This window comes from Ambystoma mexicanum, chromosome 9 (assembly GCF_040938575.1).
Source record: "Ambystoma mexicanum isolate Mex_15411 chromosome 9, UKY_AmexF1_1, whole genome shotgun sequence".
NCBI classification, from domain to species: domain Eukaryota; kingdom Metazoa; phylum Chordata; class Amphibia; order Caudata; family Ambystomatidae; genus Ambystoma; species Ambystoma mexicanum.
Genome location: NC_090931.1, coordinates 1,258,552,921 through 1,258,566,476, shown reverse-complemented (window position 1 = coordinate 1,258,566,476; position 13,556 = coordinate 1,258,552,921).

The following is a 13,556-nucleotide window of genomic DNA, read 5'->3' as shown; positions in this document are numbered from 1 at the left end:
CAGCAGTGGGTGCAGGGTGCCCCGGCACGGTCCCCATCCCGTCCTAGAGGGGAAAGCTGCAGTGCTGGCCAGGCAGAGATGTAGTGTGGTGGTGGTTGATGTGTGTGACCTTGGCTGCCTCTCGGCCTTGGTAGTTGAATGGCCCCAAGTTCACCAGTACTTTAGGAGCTGCGCCCCAATTTCTCACAATCAAAGAGTCCAAATGTGCATGCATGTGTAATGAAAGGGGCACATTCTGTCAGAGGAACTATATTCGGAGAGGTTACAAAACACCCTTGCTGCACAGGTCATATCCTCTGTCAGACTAGTCACCCTGCCAAAGTGTAATGGTGTAGCATGTGGAAGTCACTTTACTACCGTGCAGTGCAGGCGGTGGGCCACAGGAGCAGACAACCTTTACTGATTACAATTGCCCCAGCAGAACTGTGTTATTGGCACAAGGTGACATACTGTCTTCCTCACCTCCTTCCCCTAAAACACAAGTGCCAATTACGTAATGACCTACTGTAAATTCACATGAGAGGTGCATGTCCGAATAGGTGAAGTGTGTGTCTGGGAGTGTTACAAGAGCCATGTGTTCACACAATCATTCAGCTAGTTGGTAAACTGTATGTATAGGCATATTCATGGGGGTTCACTTGTTTCCATATCATAGTGACGATGAGGGTTGTGTAGATAATTGCCTACTCTTTCACCCAAAGGGCTGCACGATTTTCCGAGGGCCAACCACATCTGGCTCTCAAAGGGATGCCCTCCTGGTACATTGGTTTGGGGTTAGGGGGAAGTGCTTTCACCAGCTCAGAGGAGCCATCAGCGATGTCCATGCAAAAGGAGATGCAAACCCAACACCCTACAGTGGTGCACCTGGGAGGAAAAGATTTAGCGTCTGTGGGAGGGGAAGGGATACATGAGCTGCTAATGGAGGAACTGGAATGGATAGCACAGATGTTTCCAAACAGTGATGGGTTGGTGCCAGATTTCCGGGATTTATTTATTTTTATGTTTTTTCTGCAGGATGCCATATGCCCACTTGTCTTATTTCCATTTCCAATCCGTCTGCAGTCTAGCCTTCCGTAGTGGTAGATGACTGAGAAGTGTCATGGAAGTGGTGGAAGGAAGTGAAAAATGTACAGATAGTTGCCAGACAGTTTGGATGTGTAATTGGTAGGCAAAGCATTGAATTTTAATCTTTTATGTTTCCTTTGCAGTTTCGGCTACTGAAAAGCTATTGCTGACTTATGTAAGTACAACATTTATTACTTGGTAATGTGGGGGTGGAGGGTTACTGTGGTGGAAGGAATTGTGGGTGCATTGTCAGTGATAAGGGTGGGAAAGGGTAGTGGGGAGGGTCGGGGGCCAGTGATGGGTGTGCCTTGCATTGAGTAAGGCAGCTGCTTTGCAGAAGGAAAGGTTTGGCAGCAAATTTTAAACATTTTTTTCCAGTAGTTATATAGATGGTCATTTTTTCTGAGCATGCTATGCACACTTGTTACAGAGCTCATTCCTTTCACTGCAAAGTTCACCATTTCTGTGGTCCAATTTCAGCAGTGGTCGCAGTGTGCCCTGTCAGGGTCCCCATCCTTTTGCAGGGGGAAAAAACTGTAACGCAAGGTAGCTAGAGAGGGGGGTGTCATTGGCCTTGGTCGTCCGTCCCCCAGGTGGATATTTTGCCTCCAAATTCAGCAGTGTGTGCAGGGTCCAATCCCTTCCAGGAGAGGAAAGCTGTAGTGCTGACCAGGAAGCTATGTAGGGTAGTGGTGGGTGATGGGTGTGACCTTGTCCACCTCCCTTCCTTGGTAGTGAAGTGGCCCCAAGGTCACTAGTGGTCCTGGAGCTATGGCCGAAACACTCACATTGAAAGTGTCTGAAGGTGCACCCATTTGTGGTAAATGTGGCACCTTCTGTCAGGGTACCTATATTCACAGAGCGTACAAAGCACACTTCCTGTGGACTTCATATCCTCCGTGAGACTAGTCACCCTGCCAAATTGTAACGATGTAGCATGTGGACGTCACCTTACCACCGTGCTGGGCAGGCGGTGGGCCACAGGAGCAGACAACTTTTACTGATTACAATTGCGCCAGCACAACTGTGTTATTGGCACAAGGTGACATACTATCTTCTTCACCTCCTTCCCCTGAAAATAACGTGGCAATTATGTGTCGACCTACTGTTATCTCAAATGAGAGGTGGTTTCCGAATGGGTGAAGTGTGTGTCTGGGATTGTTACAAGAGTCATGTGTTGGTGCAAATGTTGTGTAATGTGGTAAAATGTATGTGTAGCCATAATCATGGGGGTTTTCCTGTTTCCATTTCCTAGTGAGGATGAGGGTTGTGTGGATTTTCGGCCACTCTTATATCCAAAGGGCTGCACGACTTTTCCGAGGGCCACCTACATCTGGGTCTGGAAGGGATGGCCTTGCGGTGCATTGGTTTGGGGTGGGGGGGATGCGCCTTCACCAGCTCCGAGGAGCCATCGTCGCTGCCCAAGAAAAAGGAAAGGCCCCCCCCCTGACCTTATAGTGGTTCACCTGGGAGGAAATGATTTTGCGTCTGTGGGACGGAAGGGGGTACGCGAGCAGCTCATGGCAGACCTTGAATGGATTGCAGAGAGGTTTCCAAACACTGTGGTGGCCTGGTCCCAGATGATTCCCAGGATGGATTGGAGAACTGAAGGGAATAGAAGGGCCATCAACCGCTCGGTGTGGAAAATGAATGGCGAGTTCACTAAACTGACAGAGGGCAACACCAGAATACGGACCATTCACCATGGCAATATCAAAGGTGCTGTGATGTTTCACAGAGATGGGGTGCACCTTTCCAAAACAGGCATGGAGCTGTTCATTGGAAACATAATGGATTTTGCCCAGACGCTATTTTAGGGGGAGTTTGCCCAGTGACTGATGGACACACTGGAAGATCTGAAAGGTGAATAGAAGTGGTAGTAAGTATGTTGGCAGTGAGACTTCCACTTTCTAGCAATTGTTTGCATTCATGGCATGTCAAAGCATTTAGTATGTTTCTGCTACTTATTTCTTTGGTACCCATCACTACTTGCTTCAGCCTACATCAATTTGCTTGGCCTTGCAATAATTTTGTCCATGTGAGCTTTCCCCTTACAATAGACACCCCTATATGAATGAGCAGGTGTTATTGTCAAAAGTGTGCCAGCAGTTGGCCGGAAGGGCCAGCCGTGTACTGTATTTATCTTCCCTCTCTGCTTCTTCATTGCCTATGGCTTTTCAACTCACCCAATCACTAATACGTTGCATGGTTCCTTCTCACCTCGATTTCCCATCCACAAGCATCCCATGGGGGAGGGCATGGTGCAAAGCATGTTGGCTGTTTCTGAATAGGTAGTGTGGCTGAAATCCTCGTCCCCACGCTTGTATTTCTGTACAGTTTAGCGGAATAGTACATTGGCCATAGATTTTTTGTTCTCTTTCTTTTAGGTGCAGGTGTGTTGTAGCTGTCTACACACTTGTAGGAAAGCAGTCAGCTGGTCCTTAGCATTTCACGTGAGTGTTTGCAAAGTACTACTCTGTTTATTGTAGCGTGCAGGGAGTACGTCATATTGCAGAGGGCTGCTACTGTTAGTGAGCAAAGTCTGGACCTTTTGGTGTACCTGTGTGGAGTAGGTTTGTGGCACTGAATACCACTTACTGTGCTACGTTCCATACTTTCAGAAGCACACATACTTCTTGTTTCAGTCTTCATCTGGTCTTTGGGCATTGAAGGGTTCCATAGCGAAGGTACTCATGGCTTCTCGGCGATCAATGTCTGGTGCGGAGGCATTAGCTGTAGTGATGGAATCTGGCTCAGAGCAAGGCACAGATGTGTACATGCATTCTGAAACAGATAGTGCTTCTGAGGGGCAGGAGGGAAGTGATTGGGGAAGTGAGATGGCCATTGACGAAAGTCCCTCCTCCCACTCATCATCGTCATCATCTGATGATGAAGAGGAAGGAAGAGTGCGTCCACCTTTTCGCACACTTCCCACACGCAGGGGACCTGTAAGGGGGAGGGGACGTGCAAGACTGCCACGCAATGTGGCAGTTCCTGACATGACTCAAGAGTCGCTCTGGGTGCCTCCAGCAATGGCTCAGCCTGTTGTGCCCCCTTTCACTGGTATATCAGGGTGCACAGTGAATACAGAAGGGTTTCAGCCTATTGATTTTTTCAACCTTTTTGTTGATGATGGGTTCATTGCAGACGTGGTTGAGCAAACCAATTTATACGCTGCACAGTTCATGAGGTCTAGGGGTCCCACTCTGAAACCCCACTCCAGAGCACAAGCATGGGTACCCACAAACGATGTTGAAATGAGACAGTTTTGGGGTCTCATTTTGCTCATGGGAATTGGACACAAGCCGTCTGTCGCAATGTACTGGACTACTGTAGCACCACTTTATTGCCCGTTTTTTTCAGCTACAATGAGCAGAAATCGCTTTCAAGCACTGCACCGTATGTTGCACTTCAATGACAACTCGGCAGCATTACCCAAAACGGACCCAAACTTTGATAGGCTGTTCAAACTTAAGCCATTTCTGGACCATTTCACTCACCGATTTGCAGAGGTGTATGTTCCTAGCCAGAACATATCCATTGATGAATCGTTGGTGTTGTTCAAAGGTCGCCTTGTATTCAGGCAATACATTCCTAGCAAGAGATCACGATATGGGATTAAAATGTACATGTTGTGTGAAAGTACCACTGGGTATGTCAGCAGCATGAGAGTCTACACCGGTAAAGACTCTACCCTAAACCCTCCGGGCTGCCCAGCCCATTTAGGGACAAGTGAGAAGATTGTTTGGGATCTTCTCACACCATGGCTCCACAAGGGACATCATTTGTATGTAGACAATTTCTACACCGGAATTCCACTGTTCAAGGAATTGTTCAATGTGGGCACACTCGCATGCGGTACAATCCGCAGTAACCGCAAACGCTTCCCCAGACAACTTGTGTGTAAGAAGTTGGCTAAGGGACAATGTATGGCATTGCGGCAGGATGAATTGTTAGCAGTGAAATTCTGCGACAAAAGGGATGTGTACATGCTAAGTACTATTCATGATGAAAGTACTTCAGCTGTCCCTCTGCGCAGGCAGACTCAGCAAGTGTTGAAACCCAATTGCATTCTGGATTACAACAAGTACATGGGTGGAGTAGACAAAAATGACCAAGTGCTTGAGTCATACCACGCTGAACGCAAGTCGCGTTTCTGGTACAAAAAGTTAGCCACACACATTGTGCATATGGCAACGTACAATGCTTATGTGGTGTACCGTGCAGCTACTCCACAAAACAAGCTCTCCTTTTTGGATTTTGAATTAGAAATTGTTCAATCTCTGGCTAATGTTCATGTACAAATTCCCTCCTTTCCAGAGGTCGAAGATGTAGCCAGATTGCAAGAGCGACACTTTGGTGATTATGTTCCTCCCACTGCCACGAAGGCACAACCGTACCGAAAATGTAAGGTGTGTACAAAACAAGGAAAGAGGAAGGATACTCGGGTGTACTGTCCCCAATGCCCTTCCCAGCCTGCCCTCTGCTTTCAGCCTTGTTTCCTTTTGTATCATACAAAGGAAAAATATTGGGAGATCGACTGATTTCCGAAAATGCCCATCATTCCTTGAAAGGGACCCTTAGCCCCTGAAATCGTGCATGTCTTGTAAAGGAATGGCACTCTTGCACCCTGCCCTGGAGGAGTACCTTCAATGAAAATGCAACAGGATGTCAACTCACTTCACTTGATTTAGCGTGCATTCACGAGCATCGCTAGTCCTGCTTCCTCCACTCGAGGCCTGCCTTGGAAAGGCAACCACAGCCGTAGCTTTCCCTTGAGGCCTGCCAAGAAAATGTACATCAGTCTAGATCCCTCAGCTCAAAGCGTGACTTGCAAAGGAACGCTAATCAGGCTCCTTCCATTGGAGGCGTGCCTACGAAATAGTAATCATTATGAGTCCCTGTACTTGAGTTGTGCCATGTGGGTCTTTCCCCTTTGGCGTGCTTTGGCAAGCAATGCTAGTCCTGCCCCCTCCACTTGAGGCCTGCCTGGGAAAGAGACATCACCCCCGGTACCTTTCCCTTCAGGTCTGCCTCCTAAGGAAAAGGCAGTCTAGCTCCCTCTGCGCGTGGTGTGCCTTGCAAAGTAACGCAATGCTTGTTACGTCCAAAGCAGGCGCATCTTTGAAAGAAATGCCACTCTAGCTCCCTCCACTTGAGGTGTGCCTTGGAGTAGGTGGGGACAGCACTCTGCTTTACTCCCCTTTGGCGTGCTTTGGCAAGCAATGCTTGTCCTGCCCCCTCCACTTGAGGCCTGCCTGGGAAAGAGACATCACCCCCGGTACCTTTCCCTTCAGGTCTGCCTCCTAAGGAAAAGGCAGTCTAGCTCCCTCTGCGCGTGGTGTGCCTTGCAAAGTAACGCAATGCTTGTTACGTCCAAAGCAGGCGCATCTTTGAAAGAAATGCCACTCTAGCTCCCTCCACTTGAGGTGTGCCTTGGAGTAGGTGGGGACAGCACTCTGCTTTACTCCCCTTTGGCGTGCTTTGGCAAGCAATGCTTGTCCTGCCCCCTCCACTTGAGGCCTGCCTGGGAAAGAGACATCACCCCCGGTACCTTTCCCTTCAGGTCTGCCTCCTAAGGAAAAGGCAGTCTAGCTCCCTCTGCGCGTGGTGTGCCTTGCAAAGTAACGCAATGCTTGTTACGTCCAAAGCAGGCGCATCTTTGAAAGAAATGCCACTCTAGCTCCCTCCACTTGAGGTGTGCCTTGGAGTAGGTGGGGACAGCACTCTGCTTTACTCCCCTTTGGCGTGCTTTGGCAAGCAATGCTTGTCCTGCCCCCTCCACTTGAGGCCTGCCTGGGAAAGAGACATCACCCCCGGTACCTTTCCCTTCAGGTCTGCCTCCTAAGGAAAAGGCAGTCTAGCTCCCTCTGCGCGTGGTGTGCCTTGCAAAGTAACGCAATGCTTGTTACGTCCAAAGCAGGCGCATCTTTGAAAGAAATGCCACTCTAGCTCCCTCCACTTGAGGTGTGCCTTGGAGTAGGTGGGGACAGCACTCTGCTTTACTCCCCTTTGGCGTGCTTTGGCAAGCAATGCTTGTCCTGCCCCCTCCACTTGAGGCCTGCCTGGGAAAGAGACATCACCCCCGGTACCTTTCCCTTCAGGTCTGCCTCCTAAGGAAAAGGCAGTCTAGCTCCCTCTGCGCGTGGTGTGCCTTGCAAAGTAACGCAATGCTTGTTACGTCCAAAGCAGGCGCATCTTTGAAAGAAATGCCACTCTAGCTCCCTCCACTTGAGGTGTGCCTTGGAGTAGGTGGGGACAGCACTCTGCTTTACTCCCCTTTGGCGTGCTTTGGCAAGCAATGCTAGTCCTGCCCCCTCCACTTGAGGCCTGCCTGGGAAAGAGACATCACCCCCGGTACCTTTCCCTTCAGGTCTGCCTCCTAAGGAAAAGGCAGTCTAGCTCCCTCTGCGCGTGGTGTGCCTTGCAAAGTAACGCAATGCTTGTTACGTCCAAAGCAGGCGCATCTTTGAAAGAAATGCCACTCTAGCTCCCTCCACTTGAGGTGTGCCTTGGAGTAGGTGGGGACAGCACTCTGCTTTACTCCCCTTTGGCGTGCTTTGGCAAGCAATGCTAGTCCTGCCCCCTCCACTTGAGGCCTGCCTGGGAAAGAGACATCACCCCCGGTACCTTTCCCTTCAGGTCTGCCTCCTAAGGAAAAGGCAGTCTAGCTCCCTCTGCGCGTGGTGTGCCTTGCAAAGTAACGCAATGCTTGTTACGTCCAAAGAAGGCGCATCTTGGAAAGGAATGCCACTCCACCGCCTCTAGTTGAGGCGGGCCATGGAGAAGAAGGGTGGAGCACTGTGGGTCACTCCCCTATGGGAGTGCAGCTTGCTCCTGTTCGGGATTGCCTTACAAAAAAAAAACGTCTGGAAAACCCCATCCGCTTCTGGCGTACTTTGGACAGGAACCCAAATCTGGCTCCTTCCACTTAAGGTTTGGCAAGCAAAGAAAGGCCAGTCCCGCTCCCTCTACTCAAGCCGTGCGTTGTGGAAGACCAGAACGGCATTCAGGTTCCCTCCACTCAAGGGGTGTTTTTTCAAAATATTACACGCCACTTTGGCTCCTACCCTTGAGGTCTAAGTGTCATGAAAGTGGTACTTGGACACCAACTATATGGCAGCGGTGTCTTGCGTACCTCGTAAGATCCTGCCTTGTTTATTGTTTTACCTCGAGTAATGTTATGTGTGGTGTAAGTGACACGTCATCTGTAGGAATGAATTGGATATGATTGGTGTGTGAATTAGGTAAAGATACAAAGAACATGCAGTTGCAATTTCTGTGAATGGACTTTTCCAGCAGTGACGAAATGATTGTCATTTTGCAGGATGGCTGTTTTGTGTGGGTACGGTGGGACATAAGAATGTTTGGCCATAGTTGCTATGGGCATACTGAAAGCTGGTGTGGAAGATAGCGCCTGTAGGGCAGGGTAGTGAAGTCAGGCAGTATGCACTTGCTATCACTGTCCACATGTGATTGCCAGCACATAAAGTTTGCATGCAGACACAGTTGCTATGAAATTGATGCCAAATGATAGTTAAGATATTGCTAGAGACACAGTTGCATTGTACACAGATGTCCATGTGGTATAAGTGTGTAGATATGCTCATGTGTAGATACACTTGCTCTGGTGCTAGTGATTTCGTAGAAGTGCAACTGCTGAAATGGATGCCAACTGACTGCAGACACGAAAGGGATACGAATGGCCAGTGATCCGGTGGGTGCCTTGACGTGGCATCACTGCTCACAAGGACAAACCTTCTTGTGCAATACAAGGAGGTTGGTCCTTGTGCTAAATCCCACCTTGCGTGTCTAACTGCATTGCGTCTGCTATGTATGGGAAGTGTGAGGAAAGGTGCATGTGAAATGGCTTACTGGCAGTACTTTACTGTTTCCTAAGCGCACTACAGCGAAGTTACTATACTAAAGATGTGCCCATTGTCACTCAGGTACCACACCTGCACACAAAGAGGTCAGCCTCTCATTGGGACACGTGTGGCGATGCGGGAAGGTAGGCCACGTGTTGTTGGCGGTGTGTTTCGTTGAGTGGCCAGAGGGAAATGTCTGAGATTTGTCTTCATTTCCGGCCAATTTCAGAGACATTTCCCTGTGTCCACTCACCGAAACACGTCGCCAACAGCAGATGTCATACCTTCTCGTGTTCCCACAGGTGTTCCGACGAAAAAGGTACCTCGCATGTGTGGGTGCACCTACCGGGGTCGCAAAAGGAAAAGGGTAACCCGCTGGTAACCCCAAGCCTTTCGCCACAGCACAATTTGTTCATGTGGGCAACCTACAGATTTGGGCCTAGGGTGTCGAAGCCAGCAAGGAAAACAGGGAACCCCATGCATTTCCCAAAAGAGGACACCCGTGGGAAAGCACAGAGGTCTGATTTGCGCACATCGCCCCAGATTTTTTTACCCAGACAGCCCTGCAAAGTCGGAAATGTGGGGAAAAAACCGCTTTTTCCGCACATTTCGCTCGCCGCACCCATCGAAACGCGCCCCCCACAACACATGGCCTACCGTCCAGCGTTCCCACAGGTGTCCCGATGAAAACGGTACCTCACATGTGTGGGTGCACCTACCTGGCCGCCAAGGGGAAAGCCTAAAACACAAGTAACCCCAAGTCTGTTGTCAGAGGGAAATCTCAGACATTCTGCCGACCGGCGCAACTTACAGATATGGGCCTCGGGTGTCCAAGCCACCGAGGAAAACAGGGAACCCCATGCATTTTCGAAAAGAGGACACCCGTGGGAATCCGCAGAGGTGTGATTTGCGCCCATCGCCCCAGATTTTTTTACCCAGACAGCCCTGCAAAGTCGGAAATGTGGGGAAAAAAACGCTTTTTCCACACATTTCGCTCGCCGCACCCATCGAAACGCGCCCCCCACAACACATGGCCTACCGTCCCGCGTTCCCACAGGTGTCCCGATGAAAACGGTACCTCACATGTGTGGGTGCACCTACCTGGCCGCCAAGGGGAAAGCCTAAAACACAAGTAACCCCAAGTCTGTTGTCCATTCTGCCGACCGGCGCAACTTACAGATATGGGCCTCGGGTGTCCAAGCCACCGAGGAAAACAGGGAACCCCATGCATTTTCGAAAAGAGGACACCCGTGGGAATCCGCACAGGTGTGATTTGCGCCCATCGCCCCAGATTTTTTTACCCAGACACCCCCGCAAAGGCCGGGGCACATTCCGGACTTTGCAGGGCTGTCTGGGTAAAAAAATCTGGGGCGATGGGCGCAAATCACACCTGTGCGGATTCCCACGGGTGTCCTCTTTTCGAAAATGCATGGGGTTCCCTGTTTTCCTCGGTGGCTTGGACACCCGAGGCCCATATCTGTAAGTTGCGCCGGTCGGCAGAATGGACAACAGACTTGGGGTTACTTGTGTTTTAGGCTTTCCCCTTGGCGGCCAGGTAGGTGCACCCACACATGTGAGGTACCGTTTTCATCGGGACACCTGTGGGAACGCGGGACGGTAGGCCATGTGTTGTGGGGGGCGCGTTTCGATGGGTGCGGCGAGCGAAATGTGCGGAAAAAGCGTTTTTTTCCCCACATTTCCGACTTTGCAGGGCTGTCTGGGTAAAAAAATCTGGGGCGATGGGCGCAAATCACACCTCTGCGGATTCCCACGGGTGTCCTCTTTTCGAAAATGCATGGGGTTCCCTGTTTTCCTCGGTGGCTTGGACACCCGAGGCCCATATCTGTAAGTTGCGCCGGTCGGCAGAATGTCTGAGATTTCCCTCTGACAACAGACTTGGGGTTACTTGTGTTTTAGGCTTTCCCCTTGGCGGCCAGGTAGGTGCACCCACACATGTGAGGTACCGTTTTCATCGGGACACCTGTGGGAACGCGGGACGGTAGGCCACGTGTTGTGGGGGGCGTGTTTCGATGGGTGCGGCGAGTGAAATGTGCGGAAAAAGCGTTTTTTTCCCCACATTTCCGACTTTGCAGGGCTGTCTGGGTAAAAAAATCTGGGGCGATGGGCGCAAATCACACCTGTGCGGATTCCCACGGGTGTCCTCTTTTCGAAAATGCATGGGGTTCCCTGTTTTCCTCGGTGGCTTGGACACCCGAGGCCCATATCTGTAAGTTGCGCCGGTCGGCAGAATGGACAACAGACTTGGGGTTACTTGTGTTTTAGGCTTTCCCCTTGGCGGCCAGGTAGGTGCACCCACACATGTGAGGTACCGTTTTCATCGGGACACCTGTGGGAACGCGGGACGGTAGGCCATGTGTTGTGGGGGGCGCGTTTCGATGGGTGCGGCGAGCGAAATGTGCGGAAAAAGCGTTTTTTTCCCCACATTTCCGACTTTGCAGGGCTGTCTGGGTAAAAAAATCTGGGGCGATGGGCGCAAATCACACCTCTGCGGATTCCCACGGGTGTCCTCTTTTCGAAAATGCATGGGGTTCCCTGTTTTCCTCGGTGGCTTGGACACCCGAGGCCCATATCTGTAAGTTGCGCCGGTCGGCAGAATGTCTGAGATTTCCCTCTGACAACAGACTTGGGGTTACTTGTGTTTTAGGCTTTCCCCTTGGCGGCCAGGTAGGTGCACCCACACATGTGAGGTACCGTTTTCATCGGGACACCTGTGGGAACGCGGGACGGTAGGCCACGTGTTGTGGGGGGCGTGTTTCGATGGGTGCGGCGAGTGAAATGTGCGGAAAAAGCGGTTTTTTCCCCACATTTCCAACTTTGCAGGGCTGTCTGGGTAAAAAAATCTGGGGCGATGGGCGCAAATCGCACCTGTGCGGATTCCCACGGGTGTCCTCTTTTCGAAAATGCATGGGGTTCCCTGTTTTCCTCGGTGGCTTGGACACCCGAGGCCCATATCTGTAAGTTGCGCCGGTCGGCAGAATGGACAACAGACTTGGGGTTACTTGTGTTTTAGGCTTTCCCCTTGGCGGCCAGGTAGGTGCACCCACACATGTGAGGTACCGTTTTCATCGGGACACCTGTGGGAACGCGGGACGGTAGGCCATGTGTTGTGGGGGGCGCGTTTCGATGGGTGCGGCGAGCGAAATGTGCGGAAAAAGCGTTTTTTTCCCCACATTTCCGACTTTGCAGGGCTGTCTGGGTAAAAAAATCTGGGGCGATGGGCGCAAATCACACCTCTGCGGATTCCCACGGGTGTCCTCTTTTCGAAAATGCATGGGGTTCCCTGTTTTCCTCGGTGGCTTGGACACCCGAGGCCCATATCTGTAAGTTGCGCCGGTCGGCAGAATGTCTGAGATTTCCCTCTGACAACAGACTTGGGGTTACTTGTGTTTTAGGCTTTCCCCTTGGCGGCCAGGTAGGTGCACCCACACATGTGAGGTACCGTTTTCATCGGGACACCTGTGGGAACGCGGGACGGTAGGCCACGTGTTGTGGGGGGCGTGTTTCGATGGGTGCGGCGAGTGAAATGTGCGGAAAAAGCGTTTTTTTCCCCACATTTCCGACTTTGCAGGGCTGTCTGGGTAAAAAAATCTGGGGCGATGGGCGCAAATCACACCTGTGCGGATTCCCACGGGTGTCCTCTTTTCGAAAATGCATGGGGTTCCCTGTTTTCCTCGGTGGCTTGGACACCCGAGGCCCATATCTGTAAGTTGCGCCGGTCGGCAGAATGGACAACAGACTTGGGGTTACTTGTGTTTTAGGCTTTCCCCTTGGCGGCCAGGTAGGTGCACCCACACATGTGAGGTACCGTTTTCATCGGGACACCTGTGGGAACGCGGGACGGTAGGCCATGTGTTGTGGGGGGCGCGTTTCGATGGGTGCGGCGAGCGAAATGTGCGGAAAAAGCGTTTTTTTCCCCACATTTCCGACTTTGCAGGGCTGTCTGGGTAAAAAAATCTGGGGCGATGGGCGCAAATCACACCTCTGCGGATTCCCACGGGTGTCCTCTTTTCGAAAATGCATGGGGTTCCCTGTTTTCCTCGGTGGCTTGGACACCCGAGGCCCATATCTGTAAGTTGCGCCGGTCGGCAGAATGGACAACAGACTTGGGGTTACTTGTGTTTTAGGCTTTCCCCTTGGCGGCCAGGTAGGTGCACCCACACATGTGAGGTACCGTTTTCATCGGGACACCTGTGGGAACGCGGGACGGTAGGCCATGTGTTGTGGGGGGCGCGTTTCGATGGGTGCGGCGAGCGAAATGTGCGGAAAAAGCGTTTTTTTCCCCACATTTCCGACTTTGCAGGGCTGTCTGGGTAAAAAAATCTGGGGCGATGGGCGCAAATCACACCTCTGCGGATTCCCACGGGTGTCCTCTTTTCGAAAATGCATGGGGTTCCCTGTTTTCCTCGGTGGCTTGGACACCCGAGGCCCATATCTGTAAGTTGCGCCGGTCGGCAGAATGTCTGAGATTTCCCTCTGACAACAGACTTGGGGTTACTTGTGTTTTAGGCTTTCCCCTTGGCGGCCAGGTAGGTGCACCCACACATGTGAGGTACCGTTTTCATCGGGACACCTGTGGGAACGCGGGACGGTAGGCCACGTGTT